Source organism: Dioscorea cayenensis, chromosome 10 (genome assembly GCF_009730915.1).
Source record: "Dioscorea cayenensis subsp. rotundata cultivar TDr96_F1 chromosome 10, TDr96_F1_v2_PseudoChromosome.rev07_lg8_w22 25.fasta, whole genome shotgun sequence".
Lineage (NCBI taxonomy): Eukaryota > Viridiplantae > Streptophyta > Magnoliopsida > Dioscoreales > Dioscoreaceae > Dioscorea > Dioscorea cayenensis.
Genome location: NC_052480.1, coordinates 15838058 through 15844103, shown reverse-complemented (window position 1 = coordinate 15844103; position 6046 = coordinate 15838058).

The window sequence follows — 6046 nt, the reverse complement described above, 5'->3', positions numbered from 1 at the left end:
GCTTTTAAGTGCAACTTCCAAGCTTCAAGTTTGCAAATCCAAGTTTTAAGTTCTTCATCAAGTTTCTCAATTGCACTCAAAAGAAAATCGGCACCAAAAATCAACTTTCTAAATTATTTGTTAAAACAATTGACGTAATCCGTTGTTCTTAATTTTTAATTTTCATAATGGTCGGTTCTTCTCCCAACTTTCCCTCCGATAATTCTCCATTTGGTTTTTATGAAAATACCTCGTTAAATTCTCAGGATGATGATGTTGAGCATGTTATTGAGACCCCAAATATTGTGCCATTAAGTAACAACCCTCAAAACTCTAGAAAACGAACTTCCAGGGTTTGGTAATTTTATGATATTGTTGATTTTCCGAACAAAGGCACTCGTGAAGTTTGTAAAAATTGTAAAAAAGATTTTTCTTGCCACACTTGAGGGTCGGGGACGGGCATTTAAAAAGACATGCCGACAAGCATGCCGCAAAGCCACACGATCCCACCCAAACACAAATTAGTTTTACCGATTAGAGTATGGGAAATTTTATTTTTAATAATGAAAATGCAAGAAAAGAAGTTGCAATATTTATTGTTCAAAATGAGCAACCTTTTTATCTTGCCGAAAATCCCGCTTTTATAAAAATGCTTATTCGAGGTTTTAATCCTAATTTTAAATCGGTTTCAAGAAATACTATGAGAAAATATTGTCTTATTATTTATGATGATTTTATAAACAAAAATTAATTTCTGAATTATCTTCTTGTTCTTTTAAAATTTCTCTTACTTCGGATATTTGGTCTTCTCAATTTTGAACAAATTATCTTTGTGTTACGGCTCACAATATTGATAATAATTGAGTTTTGCAAAAGCGTATTTTAAGTCTTTTTTGAATTAGAACACCGCCGTACCACAAGTGTTATTGCAAGTTATATAACTCGGGCTATTAATGAGTATAATATTTCGAGTTCTATATTTTCAATTAGTTTGGATAATGCTTCGGCAAATAACAATGTGGTCGATATTTTAAAAATGAATTTAATGCCTTTATTTTCCGGTGCTTTATTTCATGTGCATTGTGGATGTCATGTTTTGAATTTATGTGTTAAAGATTGTTTAAAAATAATTGAGCCCCATATTAAAAAAGTTCAAAATTCTATTTTGTATGTTCAAAATGGTTCAACCCGAAGACATGATTTTCAAGCTTATTGTTTGGAAAGGGCAGAAAATATAAAAGATATATCATTGATGTTAAGCATAGGTGGAATTCAACTTATGAAATGTTGGAGTGTGCTTATAACAATAGAGATATTAGTTCTATGTTTGTTAATGAGAGATTTCCTGAAGATCATGTCACTAATTATGATTGGGAAGTTAGCCATTTAATTAAGGAATTTTTGGAAATTTTTTATGCTTCAACTAATATTTTGTCCGGTGTTTATTATTCCACTTCATCTATTATTGTCAACCAAATATTTTTTATTAGTGAGATTTTTGCAAAATACAGAGAATACCCTAATTTTGCTCCTATTATTACTCCCATGGAGGAAAAAATTTTAAAAATATTTTGGAAAAATCGAACCACTTCCTATTTTAGCTATATTTCTTGACCCCCATTTTAAAATTGATGGCACTTTTTGCATAATTGATTCTTATGATAATAATATGGGTCTTGATCATTCTTTTTTGAAAGAAAATTATTGTTCTTTATTTTATGACATGTATAATAAATATCATAGAATATATGGTGATAGAAGGACTTTCAATATGCCTCAATCTAGTGAAAGTTCCTCTTCAAGCACCAACAATAGATCCCCCACTTATGTTGTAAATATAATTAAAAAAAATTTCCATGGGTGCTTCTTCTTCTTCTTCTAATACTAGTACTTCTTCTACTTCTTATGAAATAAATCATCATTTAAATAATAATATTAATAATTTCCTTACATCAGAAGAAATGGATAGTTTTGATATTTTGGCATTGTGGAAACAACAGGCGCATAGTTATCCTGTACTTGCCGTCATGGCTCGTGATCTGTTAACTCAACCGATGTCTACAGTAGCATCAGAGTCTTGTTTTAGTGCAAGAAAAAGAGTATTGGATGATAGGAGGAGCAGAATGAATAATCAAACAGTGCAAATGTGCATATGTTTGAAGGATTGGCTAGATGCTGAAGATAGATTGCAAGCGCAAATGGAACAATTCACCCCTGATGACGACGGAGAAGGCATATATACTAATGTAGAAGAAATAAATTGATGAGCCTCAAGCTTGCAATATACTAAGATTAATCCTTTTTATTGTTTCAAATGTTCAAATTAAAAAAAAAGATAAATATTTTTAAGTTTACTTCAAAATTCAAATAATAGTTGTTAATTGTTATTTTTGTTATTTTTACTTTTTTTTAGTGATCTTTTCGGCTTTTTCTTTTGTTTTAATATTTTGTAACTTTAAGTTTCATTTAAATATCTATTTAAGTATTTAAAACCCTATTTCCTTCATTCCTTGATAGCTTTATCTTCAAGCTTCTCACCAAAGTGGCAAAGCACATGCTGAGGAAGAAGAGGGTGAGAGGTGGGTTTGGGCGGTCGGAGAAGATGGAGCCATGCTCGATTAGGAGTTTGTAGGTGAGGGATTGATTGAAGACGAAGATGAAAGGGCGAGATCGATGTGGATAGTGATGATGGGGCTGCGCTTGGAGTGGAGGTCGCGGAGGACGGGTTCAATGTTGGCTACGGTTCATCGAAGCCAGATAAGGCTTCCGATGACTGGGATCTCGAGAGGGCCAGGTGGGAGCTTCTTCTTGTTGTTGATTTCATGGATGTTAATGGTGATTGAGGGTTTGAAGAGGAGGAGGATGAGATCAGTGAGGACAAAGGAGATGGTGATGAGAATGAAGAGCCAGAGCTCCATTGTTGTTGTTGCTTTTTCTTCTTCTTGTTGTTGCTAAGGCTTTTCTTTGATTTATTTAGAGCTAGCAATTGTCCTTGCTTTAGCATCAGTTGCAATGTTTAGAGTTCATCCTCATCCTCATCTCTCTCTCTCTCTCTCTGAATTGGAATGTTTATGTATGATTTTTTTTTAATTCATCTTGTTGGTATTGATTTTACTTAATTTTGAGATATTATTTGCATACTTTACCAAAACCCTTTCAATTGAAAATCTGATTTTTTTTTTTTATGATCCTTTGTTTGAATTTTTATTTCTTCTAACGCTCTCGTGATTTTGTTCAAATTGAGATTTTTTTCTTTCACGTTATCCAAAGCCCTTCATATTCAGGAAAAATTTTTCAAATGTTCTGGTTTAACTTATTTTTGCATTCAATTTGAATACTCTTCTTCTTGTGTTCTTAAATTTGTATTAATAAATCTCATGCTCTCTTGATTCTATTCAAAATTGGGTTTTTACTTATTTTTCATTCTTAGAATTAGAAACTCATCTTTACTACTTTACCTATGAAAGACCAAGTTCTTTTTTTTTTAATGTGATTTTCTTCCTTTTTAATTTTCTTTTTGCTTGTATAGTTCCTCTTTACTAAAAATTGAGAATGGTTCTTGGGTTATTTGAATCTTTGTGTTGATTGAACTAAGGATTTAGGCCATGGATTAAAAGAGCCTGAAGCATTTGATTTCAAAGATAAGGATTTTCATAACATTGGCAGTCATTGGCAGACTGGCAGTCATGAAAATAAGAATAGATATTTTATTTTTTCAAATATTTTATATATTATCAACTCAATTGATATATTTCAATTATGAATTATCATGTTTGTTAGTATAGTAAATCGGTAGTGATAAATGATAATATAGGTTTTCAATTCTAGTAAAATTTAATTTATATTTATATTATAATCGTTAGATAATGTTTGTTATATTTTTAACTTTTTTTTTTAATTATTTCTGATTTTTTAGATATGTTTTTATTTTTAATATTTTATATTAAAAAAATATTAATGGGCCAACACGGCACGAGCCTGGCCAAAGTGGGCTGTGTCTCGTGCTGGGCCGACCCTCCACCATTTGCCGGCCGTACCGGCCCGGCAATACAAAGCCATGGGCCAGGCTGGCCCAGACACGCACAGTGCCCGAGCTGCCCTTGGTCCAGGCCGTGTCGGCCGATTTGACACCACTGGCCAAGAGGTCCGATTGCGGCCAAAGCCACTTGGTTCAAGTGGTTAGCGGCACTAAAATAAAGTGTCTCGTGTGGCCTTTGGAGTGGTGAGGGTTTGAATTCTCATTGGAGAAATTAACTCACGGGTGATATCGCAACCAACTCACGCATCATAGAGACAGGCGCTTGTCGCCCTTTAAAAAAAAAAGAGGTCCTACCGTGGTCGAACCGGGTTGAACCGGATTTAATAAATAAAAAAATATATATAGTAAATATTATATTAATGTTTAAATCAAATACACAACCTATCAAACAAAACAAGTTTTGATTCCATATTCAAAACACAAGATTTAATTGAAAGTCGAAGTTGCGCTGGTAAGGACCATTTATTGTCTCAAAAGTGTTCCCACATGGTGCTATTGAAATACTCCATCCAGAAAGAGGGACACTCAAGGTGAATGGTCACTGGTTGAAGCCCTATTTTTCATGCAACGTACTTCAGAAAATTGGAGGTAACTCTCCTCCATTTGACCCACCATGAAGGTAAGAACAAAGGTATGTCGAGCTAATGACGTTAAAAAAGGGCTTCTTAATTGTTGTGTTATCATGCTTCTCTTCATTGCCATGTGATCTAGCATGCTTATGTTCATCGTTGTGTGGCTTTATCTTCTTCTTTGCTATGAGTTTTTGTTGTTATTTCATGCGAGCTTCGAGTTTTCGATAATTATTCTTTGAACTGGTGCTTTTTGGATGAGTTTTTATGCTTCATTTGATGTGGAAATGATTATATTTTCTTTTGCTGAAGGTTGCTAGGAGTTTTTTTTTTGTGGTAAATAGACTCTTTCCCAGGTTCACAGGTGAGTTCAAGGGCAAGGTTGCCTATGAACATTGGCCGAGAGGGCTCAAGGCCAAGGTTGCGACAGTGAGCACCTCTGTGATGGTCTCTGGATGCGCTCACTGGGTGGCTCACGACCATCAGCCACCTGTGAACCCATCCAGAGGAGGTTCACACGCTGTTGGAGGAGGTTCACGGGCACAACAGCCCGTGAACCACCCCGTGAAGGGCGCGGGCGGCCTTAGGATGGGCCGCCACCCCCTCTTTTCACCACCTTTTCTCTCTCCTCTCCTCTCCTTCTTCTTTTCCTCATTTCTCCTTCATTTCTCCATTTTGTTTCTTTATTTCTTCACCATCTTATTTTATTTTTCTTGCTTTAAAACACTCTCCTACTCCTTGCCACTTGATTTACATGATTTATTTGGAGTTCTACCATTTTTTTCATCAACTATCAAAGTTATTCTCTCTTAAACCCTAATTTTAGGGTTTGTGTTTTCCTTTTTCATCCCTCTTGTTTTTCAAGTTGTATGGATGCTATTATTGTGGGTGCTTGTTTATCTGCTATTTTTGTGGTTATTTGGAGAAATTCTCAAGCTTTGTAAAAATTTTTATGCTCCATGTGTAAGGGAAGCTCTTGCAATTTTTTTGGGGGTTTACTGTAGCACTTATTGAATTCTTTCACACCCCATCATGATGAACCATTGCCTCTCTTGTTTTTGGCTTAATCTTGTGAATCTTCTTTTGTAGGTATGTGGATGAAGCGCACAACCACCAAGCGAGCATGGGAGGATGATGCCCCTCCTGTTAATGAACTGCATTTCAAAAACGAAGAACACAAGACAAGATACGCATTAGTAGCCCGAAAACCCTTTTGCACGGTCTGAAATATTGGTTGGAATGTCTTACAAACCTTGGGTTGGATGGCACTATCTTGGAGCATATCTCCCATGATGGTTGGGACAAAGTTTTTGATATCAATGAACCCACCTACCGTGAACTCACCTTGGAGGTGTTAAGCACAATAGAAGTGGTCAAGCACTGTAACTTTATTCGGCCAGCAAGTTCTCTATCATTTCAAGCTTTTGGGAAGAAGCACAAGATCGATCATGCTCAACTA